Genomic DNA, 12,377 nt, shown 5'->3' on the forward strand with positions numbered 1-12,377 from the left:
ATACATTTAAACAACATTTCTCCCAATTCCTGACATTTAATCATAGAAAACATTCTCTGTCTTAGGTCAGTTAAGATCACTACTTTATTTTAAGAATGTGAAATGTCAGGTAATAGTAGAGAATTATTTCTTTGTTTTGCAGAAGGTTTGCAGGCCTCCTTGCTCGTACACACTTTATTTATCAGATTGAGGTCAGGACTTTGTGATGGCCACTCCAGAACCTTGTGTCCTTAAGCCATTTTGCCACAACTCTGGAGGTATGCTTGCAGTCATTGTCCATTTGGAAGACCCATTTGCGACCAAGCTTTAACTTTCTGGCTGATGTCTTGAGATGTTGCTTCAATATATCCACATATTTTTTCTTTCTCATGATTTCATCTATTTTGTGAAGTGCACCAGTCCCTCCTGCAGCAAAGCAACCCCATAACATGATGCTGCCACCCAAATGCTTCAAGGTTGGGATGATGTTCTTTGGCTTGCAAGCCTCACCCTTTTTCCACCAAACATAATGGTCATTATGACCAAACAGTTAAATTTTTGTTTAATCAGACCAGAGGACATTTCTTCAAAAAGTAAGATCTTGCACATGCAAACTGTTGTCTGGCTTTTTTATGGCGGTTTTGGAGCAATGGCTTCTTCCTTTCTGAGCAGCCTTTCAGGTTATATCGATATAGGACAAATTTTACTGTGGATATAGATACGTGTCTACCTGTTTCCTCCAGTATCCTCACAAGGTTCTTTGCATTTATTCTGGGATTGATTTGCACTTTTCACACCAAACTATGTTCATTTCTAGGAGACAGAATGCATCTCCTTCCTGAGTGGCAAGATGGCTGTGTGGTCCCATGGTGTTTATACTTGCATGCTATTGTTTGTACCTTCAGGCATTTGGAATTTGTTCCCAAGGATGAACCCGACTTGCGGAGGTCCACATTTTGTTATTGTTTAAAGAGTTATTGGCTGATTTATTTTGATTTCCCCATGATGTCATGCAAAGAGTAAATGAGTTTGAAGGTAGCCCTTTAAATACATCCACAGGTACACCTCCAATTCAGTACACCTCATGTCAGATGCTAATTGGTTAATTGTCTAAAGACATGACATAATTTTCCAAGCTGATTAAAGGCACAGTTAACTTAGTATATGTAAACTTCTGACCCATTGAAATTGTGATTATATAATTAAAAGTACAACAATCTGTCTGTAATCAATTGTTGGAAACATTACTTGTGTCATGCAAAAAGTAGAAAACTATAGTTGCTAATATTAAACATGTGCAGTGGTTAAAAAATGAGTTTTAATGACTTCAACCTAAGAGTATGTTAACTTAACACGTTGAAGCATGAGGCATAGCCAGCAACAACAAAAGACTATGACGGTCACTTTATTAGGACCTTAGGACCGTAGTGTTCCTAATAAAGTGCTCAGTATGTGTGTGAGTGTGTGTGTGTGTGTGTGTGTGTGTGTGTGTGTGTGTGTGATATATATATATATATATATATATATATATATATATATATATATATATATATATATATATATATATATATATTAGGGCTGTCAATCAATACAAATTTAAAAATATTTGCTGAGAAAGCCCTCATATAACAATAATTAAATACATAATGATGAAATAATTATACATAGTTATCTTTAAATATACAAATACAAAAAAAAAATATTCAGTTATTAAAATGCATTACATTCTTGTAGCAGAAGTGTTAATCATTGATAAAACAATATAAAAGTGGCTTTAGAATACAATGTATTGTTTACTACCATATTATTGATCATAAGTCAATCATTGGCACACAGTTCACAGCAATCCATTTCACAAGTGAATCTGTCAATCAGTTGGAGATTTATTATGAGGGCTTGTTTAGGAACCCATCAATGTACATCTGCATCAGATATTTGTAATTTTTTTTTTTTAGAAACAAGCCACATAGTACACAATACTACAGATATATTTTACAATAATGCCAAGACATTATATTTATTACATAGTGCAATGGTTTTCAATGCTTTGGAGTTGTTGGAGGTACAAAGAGTATTTAAATAATATATATTAAAAAAAAATATATCCAAAATACTACTGCGTGGACACATTCCCAAAAAAGGTGAGGGGCAGGGACACGAGGGAGAGATAACTTACTATTATTGTACTAGGTGAATAAATATTGATTTTATATTAGATGTATTTTTGCAGTGATGTTAAATGTTAATGACAGCGCTGTGAACGTCACTCAGTTTGGCATAAGGTCTATGATACAAACTAATTTTAACAGCTCAGACCTACTCAATGTAAATATAATGAAGTGAAAATAATAACCTGATCGTTAAAAAGCAAATTTCCAAATAAGAACATCAATTCCATTAGTAAAGAATAGAAAGATTAAATGGCCATTTTTCTGTTGCAGTTTTTTCCCCCCAGTGTTTTGGGACTGTCCCACAAAATGCGGGATAGGTGGTCACCCTACCATACGACTTGCGTCAGACATGCTTGTGTCGCATCATAAAAATAAAATGTTTAGGTCACTCTGTCAAGTTTTACTCAATCTTTAAACACATCTTGAGATCCCTTAGTTCGCATTTGAACCCTTAGTAATGCATCTGTGTTGTTTTCTTCACTGTATAAACTGTGTGTTGCTCACACAGCTGAAATTTCACTTACTGCCCTCTGAAGTATACAGGTGGTACTGCGATTAAATGCATTAATATTTTTAACGCATTATTTTTTGTATAATTAATCGCACGTTATTAACGCGTTAACTCGACAGCCCTAATATATATATATATATATATATATACACACACACACAAACCAAAAATTATTTATGATCTAACATGAATTTTCTTGATAAAAAAAAATATGATCGTGCCTGGTAACACGTGCATGTAAAATGGCTAGAAATAGTATTTTAGCTTAGCGTAAAGCTTTTACTTCATACGTACTTTTCTGTCTGCTCATATGAATGTACACATCACAAGAAAGTGTTTCACCGATGTTACACGTTGGATCGGATCATTTATATGTATAAATATTTATATAAATATACGACAGCCGTCTGCGGGGTGAGTGGGGACTGGATACCCCGACCGCCTGGAGCGATGGAGCCGCTGCCAGGGAAGTCCGTCATCTGCGAGGGGAGGAGGGAAGCGACTCCCCTACTGCCTGGAACACGCTACTGCACATCAGAGAACCGGTGAGTGAGCTACTTCTTTCTCTCTCTGTCGCTCCGTGTTGGTCTTTCCCCTGTCTATTTTGTTTCTATTTTTTTTCCCCCTCCTGTCTCCTCCCAGGTCGAGAAAGCGGGCGTGACCAGCCAGCAGACAGGGCGCGAGGCACCCCCCCCCCCGGAGAGGGGGCCTGAGGCAATGCTGTGAGGATTGTAGAGTTGATGAGGGCGGGGCCGGGCTGGAATGACGCGTGCCCGGTCCCCCATCAGCCTGATGGGGCTAACCCAGAGCCTCAACCACTGACCCACCACTGCCCCTAGCTGTTCTTACAAAAGCCTGCACCCCTGAGTCTTCTCTTTACTGTTATACATGAAACTGGTGTTGAGCTGGTAGAATTCAATGAAGCTGTCAGCTGAGAACATTTGATGAATCTATTTCTCAAACTAGAGACTCTGACGAGTGTCAATGTAGAGTGTAGTGCTGCATGATCTGGAATCTATGTTAATAGATCAGCTGATGAGGTGGGGGGAACTAGATGAGATGTGCAATTACCTGTATAATTCAACTTATCCTCTTGTTTAGTTGTACATCTGGCCTTCCACATCTCTTTCTGTCTTTGTTAGAGCAAGTTGTCATTTGTCTTTGAAGACTGCAGTGTACACATTTGTTTGAAATCTCATTTTTTTTGGCAATTTCAAGCATTGTATAGCCTTAATTCCTCAAAGCAATGATTGACTGATGAGTTTCTAGAGAAAGCTGTTTCTGTAAGGATTGCAGACGAGGATTGGGGATCTAAGCACAGCTCTTTATTGAGTAAACAGGTAAACACAGAATTAAACAAAACACTGGGAATAAATAAAACATCCACGATGGGATAACAAAGACGAAAACATAAGAAACAAACCACGGAGGAACACGGAACAAAGAAAACACGGCAGGACAGGTAACGACGCGAACAAGGAACCATAAACATACACGTGAAGTGCAAACATTCAACGACCGACAAGGGAATGGAGGAATAAACAGGGTTTAAATACACAAGGAAAAGGGTAACAAGGCCAATCAACAAACAGAACTCTGAAACAGGACAACAAGATAATTAACTAAAACCAATGACAAACAAGAACTGAATCAAAGTAATCAAACAATGAACCAATAAAAACCAGATACAAAACATGGAGGGAAAACAGGATGTGACAAGACTAGGAACAGAACAGGAATTTCAAAATAAAAGTACACCAAAGAACAAAGGACAACAATGAACATGACAGAATCCCCCCTCAAAGGATCGGATTCCTAAACAAATGACAGGGCAAACAGACAGACCAAGGGAGCAAAAGGGGCAGACAGACAGTCCAAGGGAGCATAAGGGGCAGACAGACAGTCCAGGGGGGCACAAGGGGCAGGCAGGAAGCCCAGGGGGGCACAGAGGGCAAGACAAGCAGGTCACGGAGGCGCAAGGGGCAGACAGGAAGTCCATGGGGGTATGTGATGGGGACCGGGTCAGGGGGTGTCCACCAAGTAAGGACAGGTTTAGGAGGCCAGAGAGGTGGCCACAGGGCAAGGACCGATTTGGGTGGCCTGGGAGTGACCACTGGGAAAGCTGACGTGATGCAGGGCCAAGGAGGACTTCTGAGGCGGAGCAGTCGAAGACTTGGGTGACGGCGCTGAAGGCGTAGGCAGGGCCGCAGGAGACCCTGGGGGCGGAGACGAGGGAGGCTCAGGAGGCAGAGCTGAGGGAGCCACTGGTGGCGGAGTTGGGAAAGGCTCAGGAGGCGGAGCCGAGGGAGACTCAGGAGGCGGAGCTGAGGGAGGCGGAACCATGGGAAACTCTGGAGGCTCAGGGGGCGGAGCCGTGGGAGGCTCAGGAGGCAGAGCCGAGGGAGGCTTGGGACGCTCAGGGGGCGGAGCCGTGGGCAGCTCAGGAGGCAGAGCTGAGGGTGGCTCGGGAGGCAGAGCCGTAGGAGGCTCGGGAGGCTCGGGAGGCGGAGCCGTAGGAGGCTCGGGAGGCGGAGCCGAGGGATGTGGCGCCGTAGGATGTTCTAGAGGCGGAGCCTTAGGAGGCTCTGGAGTCTCTGGGGGCAGAGCCGTAGGAGGCTCTGGAGGCAGAGCCCTGGATGGCTCGAGAGACTTGAGGGGCGGAGCCCTGGGAGGCTTGAAAGGCGGAGCCCTGGAAGGCTCGGGAGGAGGAGCCCTGGGAGGCTCGAGAGGCTTGAGGGGCAGAGCCCTGGAAGACTCGAGTGACTTGAGGGGCGGAGCCCCGTGAGGCTCGGGAGGAGGAGGCCCAGGAGGCCCGAGAGGAGGAGCCCTGGGAGGCTTGAGAGTCGTGAGAGGCGGAGCCCTGGGAAGCTCGGGAGGCGGAGCCCTGGGAGGCTCGGGAGACGTGAGAGGCGGAGCCCTGGATGGCTCGGGAGGCGGAGCCCTGGATGGCTCGGGAGGAGGGGCCGTGGGAGGCTCGGGAGGAGGGGCCCTGGGAGGCTCGGGAGGAGGAGCCCTCGATGGCTCGAGAGACGTGAGAGGAGGAGCCCTAGATGGCTCGGGAGGAGGAGCCCTGGATAACTCGGGAGGAGGAGCCCTGGGAGGCTCGAGGGTCGTTAGCCCTGGGACGGTCATGGCTACTGGTGCTGGCTCAGGGATGGTCGAGGCCACAGGCGGTGGCTCAGGGACGGTCGAGGCCACTGGCGCTGGCTCAGGGACGGTCGAGGCCACTGGCGCTGGCTCAGGGACGGTCGAGGCTGGCAACGCTGGCTCGCTGACCTTGGCAGGCGTGGGCTCTGGCTCGTTGACCGTGGCCGGCGTGGGCTCTGGCTCGCTGACTGAAATTACTCAAGGATAAGGCATTGGAGTGTTGGCTGCTGGAAACTGGAGTGATGGCTTCTTTGAAGATTTGATAAAAAAATACTTTTTTCAAATGGTGATGTGCTGTGTCCTGAATAGGGGGCCTGGGTAGCTCAACGAGTCTTGATTCTGACAACCACCACTGGAGTCGGGAGTTCGAATCCAGCGTGTGCTGAGTGACTCCTAAGCAAACAAATTGGCCCTGTTGCTAGGGAGGGTAGAGTCATATGGGATAACCTCCTCATAGTCATGATTACTGGTTCTCACTCTCAATGGGGCGCATGATAAGTTGTGGATTCCGCATGGATTGCGGAGAATAGCATGAGCCTCCACATGCTTTCAGTCTCTGTGGTGACATGCACAGCGAGCCACATGATTAAATGCTTGGATTGACTGTCTCAAAAGTGGAGGCATCTGCGACTTGTCTTCCACCACCCGGATTGAGGTGAGTAACCGTGCCACCATGAGAACCTAGTAAGTAGTGGGAAATGGGCATTCCAAAATTGTGCAGAATTTTGGAAAAGGGGATAAAATTAATATAAAGAAAATAAATGTCATGACGAATCGAAATCGGACCACACTGCATCGTAATGGGGTTGAATTGTATTGCATCGCATTGGTAGCTGCTTCATATGTATCTTTAATGTATCGTATCGTTGGCTATGCATTGAGATGCATATCGCATCGGCGTCGGTTATGGAGATGCACATCCCTACTCTTTAGAGGTGAGTGGAACAGTCATGATCACCAGCTCTCTGGACACACAACCGCTCTGCTCGAAGAAAAATCAAAAATTTGAATCTGAACAGATGCACGATTCCCTCCTTTTATACATCGGGGGACATGCAAATTCTGTTCGCCAATTCTCATTGTCTTTTCTCAAAGCTCAGAGGCAACTGAGGCTCTCAAGAGAGACCCCTAGTGTCACTTCTCCGACACAACGTTGAGTGGGTGGCAGAAGGGGAACTAGATGTTGTCGTTTTTGCATAGTGCTAATCAATTTTTTTAAAACAGGTTCAATTGTTGAAGGTTGAACTTAAATTGTAAATTTCAAGTAATTGATTACTTAGTTTCTTATGTGTTAGAGTACTCAACTACAAATGATAACTCGTTGAGCCTGGGTAGCTCAACGAGTCTTGATTCTGACAACCACCACTGGAGTCGGGAGTTCGAATCCAGCGTGTGCTGAGTGACTCCTAAGCAAACAAATTGGCCCTGTTGCTAGGGAGGGTAGAGTCATATGGGATAACCTCCTCATAGTCATGATTACTGGTTCTCACTCTCAAGGCGCTGAAGGCGTAGGCAGGGCCGCAGGAGACCCTGGGGGCGGAGACGAGGGAGGCTCAGGAGGCAGAGCTGAGGGAGCCACTGGTGGCGGAGTTGGGAAAGGCTCAGGAGGCGGAGCCGAGGGAGACTCAGGAGGCGGAGCTGAGGGAGGCGGAACCATGGGAAACTCTGGAGGCTCAGGGGGCGGAGCCGTGGGAGGCTCAGGAGGCAGAGCCGAGGGAGGCTTGGGACGCTCAGGGGGCGGAGCCGTGGGCAGCTCAGGAGGCAGAGCTGAGGGTGGCTCGGGAGGCAGAGCCGTAGGAGGCTCGGGAGGCTCGGGAGGCGGAGCCGTAGGAGGCTCGGGAGGCGGAGCCGAGGGATGTGGCGCCGTAGGATGTTCTAGAGGCGGAGCCCTAGGAGGCTCTGGAGTCTCTGGGGGCAGAGCCGTAGGAGGCTCTGGAGGCAGAGCCCTGGATGGCTCGAGAGACTTGAGGGGCGGAGCCCTGGGAGGCTTGAAAGGCGGAGCCCTGGAAGGCTCGGGAGGAGGAGCCCTGGGAGGCTCGAGAGGCTTGAGGGGCAGAGCCCTGGAAGACTCGAGTGACTTGAGGGGCGGAGCCCCGTGAGGCTCGGGAGGAGGAGGCCCAGGAGGCCCGAGAGGAGGAGCCCTGGGAGGCTTGAGAGTCGTGAGAGGCGGAGCCCTGGGAAGCTCGGGAGGCGGAGCCCTGGGAGGCTCGGGAGACGTGAGAGGCGGAGCCCTGGATGGCTCGGGAGGCGGAGCCCTGGATGGCTCGGGAGGAGGGGCCGTGGGAGGCTCGGGAGGAGGGGCCCTGGGAGGCTCGGGAGGAGGAGCCCTCGATGGCTCGAGAGACGTGAGAGGAGGAGCCCTAGATGGCTCGGGAGGAGGAGCCCTGGATAACTTCGGGAGGAGGAGCCCTGGGAGGCTCGAGGGTCGTTAGCCCTGGGACGGTCATGGCTACTGGTGCTGGCTCAGGGATGGTCGAGGCCACAGGCGGTGGCTCAGGGACGGTCGAGGCCACTGGCGCTGGCTCAGGGACGGTCGAGGCCACTGGCGCTGGCTCAGGGACGGTCGAGGCTGGCAACGCTGGCTCGCTGACCTTGGCAGGCGTGGGCTCTGGCTCGTTGACCGTGGCCGGCGTGGGCTCTGGCTCGCTGACTGAAATTACTCAAGGATAAGGCATTGGAGTGTTGGCTGCTGGAAACTGGAGTGATGGCTTCTTTGAAGATTTGATAAAAAATACTTTTTCAAATGGTGATGTGCTGTGTCCTGAATAGGGGCCTGGGTAGCTCAACGAGTCTTGATTCTGACAACCACCACTGGAGTCGGGAGTTCGAATCCAGCGTGTGCTGAGTGACTCCTAAGCAAACAAATTGGCCCTGTTGCTAGGGAGGGTAGAGTCATATGGGATAACCTCCTCATAGTCATGATTACTGGTTCTCACTCTCAATGGGGCGCATGATAAGTTGTGGATTCCATGGATTGGGAGAATAGCATGAGCCTCCACATGCTTTCAGTCTCTGTGGTGACATGCACAGCGAGCCACATGATTAAATGCTTGGATTGACTGTCTCAAAAGTGGAGGCATCTGCGACTTGTCTTCCACCACCGGATTGAGGTGAGTAACCGTGCCACCATGAGAACCTAGTAAGTAGTGGGAAATGGGCATTCCAAAATTGTGCAGAATTTTGGAAAAGGGATAAAATTAATATAAAGAAAATAAATGTCATGACGAATCGAAATCGGACCACACTGCATCGTAATGGGGTTGAATTGTATTGCATCGCATTGGTAGCTGCTTCATATGTATCTTTAATGTATCGTATCGTTGGCTATGCATTGAGATGCGTATCGCATCGGCGTCGGTTATGGAGATGCACATCCCTACTCTTTAGAGGTGAGTGGAACAGTCATGATCACCAGCTCTCTGGACACACAACCGCTCTGCTCCGAAGAAAAAATCAAAAATTTGAATCTGAACAGATGCACGATTCCCTCCTTTTATACATCGGGGGGGACATGCAAATTCTGTTCGCCAATTCTCATTGTCTTTTCTCAAAGCTCAGAGGCAACTGAGGCTCTCAAGAGAGACCCCTAGTGTCACTTCTCCGACACAACGTTGAGTGGGTGGCAGAAGGGGAACTAGATGTTGTAGTTTTTGCATAGTGCTAATCAATTTTTTTAAAACAGGTTCAATTGTTGAAGGTTGAACTTAAATTGTAAATTTCAAGTAATTGATTACTTAGTTTCTTATGTGTTAGAGTACTCAACTACAAAATTCTCAAAATGGCCATCTCTTGTGTGTGTGTGTGTGTTTGGTGTGTGTGTGTGAGCCTGTATTTATCACTTTGTGGGGACCAAATGTCCCCATAAGGATAGTAAAACCCGAAATTTTTGACCATGTGGGGACATTTTGTCGGTCCCCATGAGGAAAACAGCTTATAAATCATACTAAATTATGTTTTTTGAAAATGTAAAAATGCAGAAAGTTTTCAGTGAGGGTTAGGTTTAGGGGATAGAATATAAAGTTTGTACAGTATAAAAACCATTATGTCTATGGAAACTCCCCATAAAACATGGAAACCAAACGTGTGTGTGTGTGTGTGTGTGTGTGTGTGTGTGTGTGTGTGTGTGTGTGTGTGTGTGTGTGTGTGTGTGTGTGTGTGTGTGTGTGTGTGTGTGTGTGTGTGTGTGTGTGTGTGTGTGTGTGTGTGTGTGTGTGTGTGTGTGTGTGTGTGTGTGTGTGTGTGTGTGTGGGAGCGGTTAGCGCACTGCTCTACGAACCTTGCGACCTGAGTTCGATTCTCGCTCCTGGCCAACACCAGTGACGATTATCTGAACCGGTCCCGGGCCTCCCCTAGGTCAACTCAGCCTAAAATGAGTACCTGGTGCGGTGTGTAAACATCGCCACTGGGGAGACAAATGCGGTCGGGCGTGGTGCTGGCCTTCATAGGTGCTCGCTAACAGCACTTGCCCCTACAGTCTGTTAAGGCTAAATGGCGGATCTTTGTCTTTTGTGTGGACAGGTTTGGGTGGTTTATGAGGACATGTTTTTAGGTTACAAACTGGTAATTACAAGGGTATTATGCTATAAATGTGGTATATGAGGACATTTGTATTGTCCCCATAATTCAAATTGCATAAAAAAACATACTAAACTGTGTTTGTTTTTTTTGAAAATGTAAAAATGAAGAACATTTTTTGTGAGGGTTAGGTTTAGGGGTAGGGTTATGGCATATAATCTATAATTCGTACAGATTAAAAATCATTATATCTATGGAGAGTCTTCATAAGGATAGCCGCACCAACAGAGCAAAAGTGTGTGTGTGTGTGTGTGTGTGTGTCTTTTAAATGAACAACAAAAAAATTATTTATAGAAGTATAATTGTCTTTTACTTTAGAAAATATGAACATGTTTAGCAATGCCAGACTTTTTTTTTTATATACACAATTTGTGTAACTCTCTTTCCCTCCTTCTCTCTTTCTAATTATTATCTCATTAGAGCTTAGTAATTTGATGGGCCTGCCTTACCATTTAACAGTATACTGCATGCTTTGGTTTGGATTGTTTTCCACTCTGTGCAAAAGATGAGAGAACACTCACATAACAGTAATATCAAACACATACTGTATGTAAAGATGCACATATAGACACATACACACAAGGTACATGAAGTGAAATTTTTTTTTTTTCTATTACTGCCAAAGAAAATGAATGTTACTGCTGACACAAAACAATGTTTCACTCTTATACACATTTGCTAATTGTCTCTTACTTTATTACATGTCTACAGTAGTTGATAGCAAGACAGAAATTAATTTCAAAATCAGTCTCATGTCACAGAAACAGAAAGTACCACTGTTTACTATATTTCAGGCTGAAGCAGGCACAATAACGAGCCCTGATGCAGTCCATATCCACTGCAGTGGCACAAACGCATTTCCAAATAGCACACATTCACACTCCACTCAACACAGACAATCCATCGGCTAACAATCTGAGACACACGCAGAGATGGAACTCATCTCTCACTCTCTCTTCACCCGCCTCTATCAGCAATGCAAAATTAACCTCACTTTAATCTGAGCGTGCTGGGGCAGGGTGGAGGAGGTGGGGAACAAGGCCCTGATAAAAAGTCAGCAACAATGCAAGAGTTCAAATCTGGTGTGTCACTCAATTAAATTTCCTTGTTTCGCCTGTCCTTGAGAGGAAACCCCACTGCTCAGCCACATTATTCTCGCCCCATAACAAATGACACCACAAACACTCCTATCACAGCTCTGCTACATGTAGGCACGGGCCTGAGAATGTAAACAGAGTGATATTTTCTGTCTGTTTGGCAAAAATTACTTTCTCTTTGATGTAAAGGGGGAGCGTGTGTGGCTGCGCGTCTTTGGGAGGATGTGAAATCGTCTAATTCTGATTGTGATTGTCAAGTGCCGGCCGGCCCAATTATATCACTGAATCTTTGTTAAGCAGGCCTTGAAAATGCCTGACAGTATAATTAATCTTGCCATATGAACAAAGAGACCCTACTCAATAGTATTGAGGAGGCTTATTAAAATTACTAAACACCCTCACCCTTTTTGAAAAACGTGGGGTGGGGGAGGCGGTGGTGGTGGCTTTTGAAATAGCAAGACGCAAGTCATTATCCTTTTGTTTAGCTTTTTTTTTTTGTATTATTATTTAATTCAGAGGTGAAATTGATATCAGGGGGGAGGGAGCCGTGATTTTGCAGAATGATGAAAAATGACGCCTGTGAATACAAGATATAATTTCGAAAATGATGCTGCTCTCTCGTGGAGCTGACGATATACTGCTTTAATTAGAGTTTCAGAGTGATGAGATACCACATCATCACACAGTTTGAGGTGTTATTCACAATACTTTAATTTATAAAATAAGACAACATTACATTCACACGTATTGCACTGTGTTTAAAAATTAATGATCTGTTCCTGCGCAATGGACAGTGTTACTAAAACAGATATATGATGGTAAAATTAATCTATATCATTTCTATGACCCAACAGTGCTACTGGAAGGTCAACGTTTCCAGAGGAATAGCTAAATAAC

This window comes from Xyrauchen texanus, chromosome 2 (assembly GCF_025860055.1).
Source record: "Xyrauchen texanus isolate HMW12.3.18 chromosome 2, RBS_HiC_50CHRs, whole genome shotgun sequence".
Classification (NCBI taxonomy): Eukaryota; Metazoa; Chordata; class Actinopteri; order Cypriniformes; family Catostomidae; genus Xyrauchen; species Xyrauchen texanus.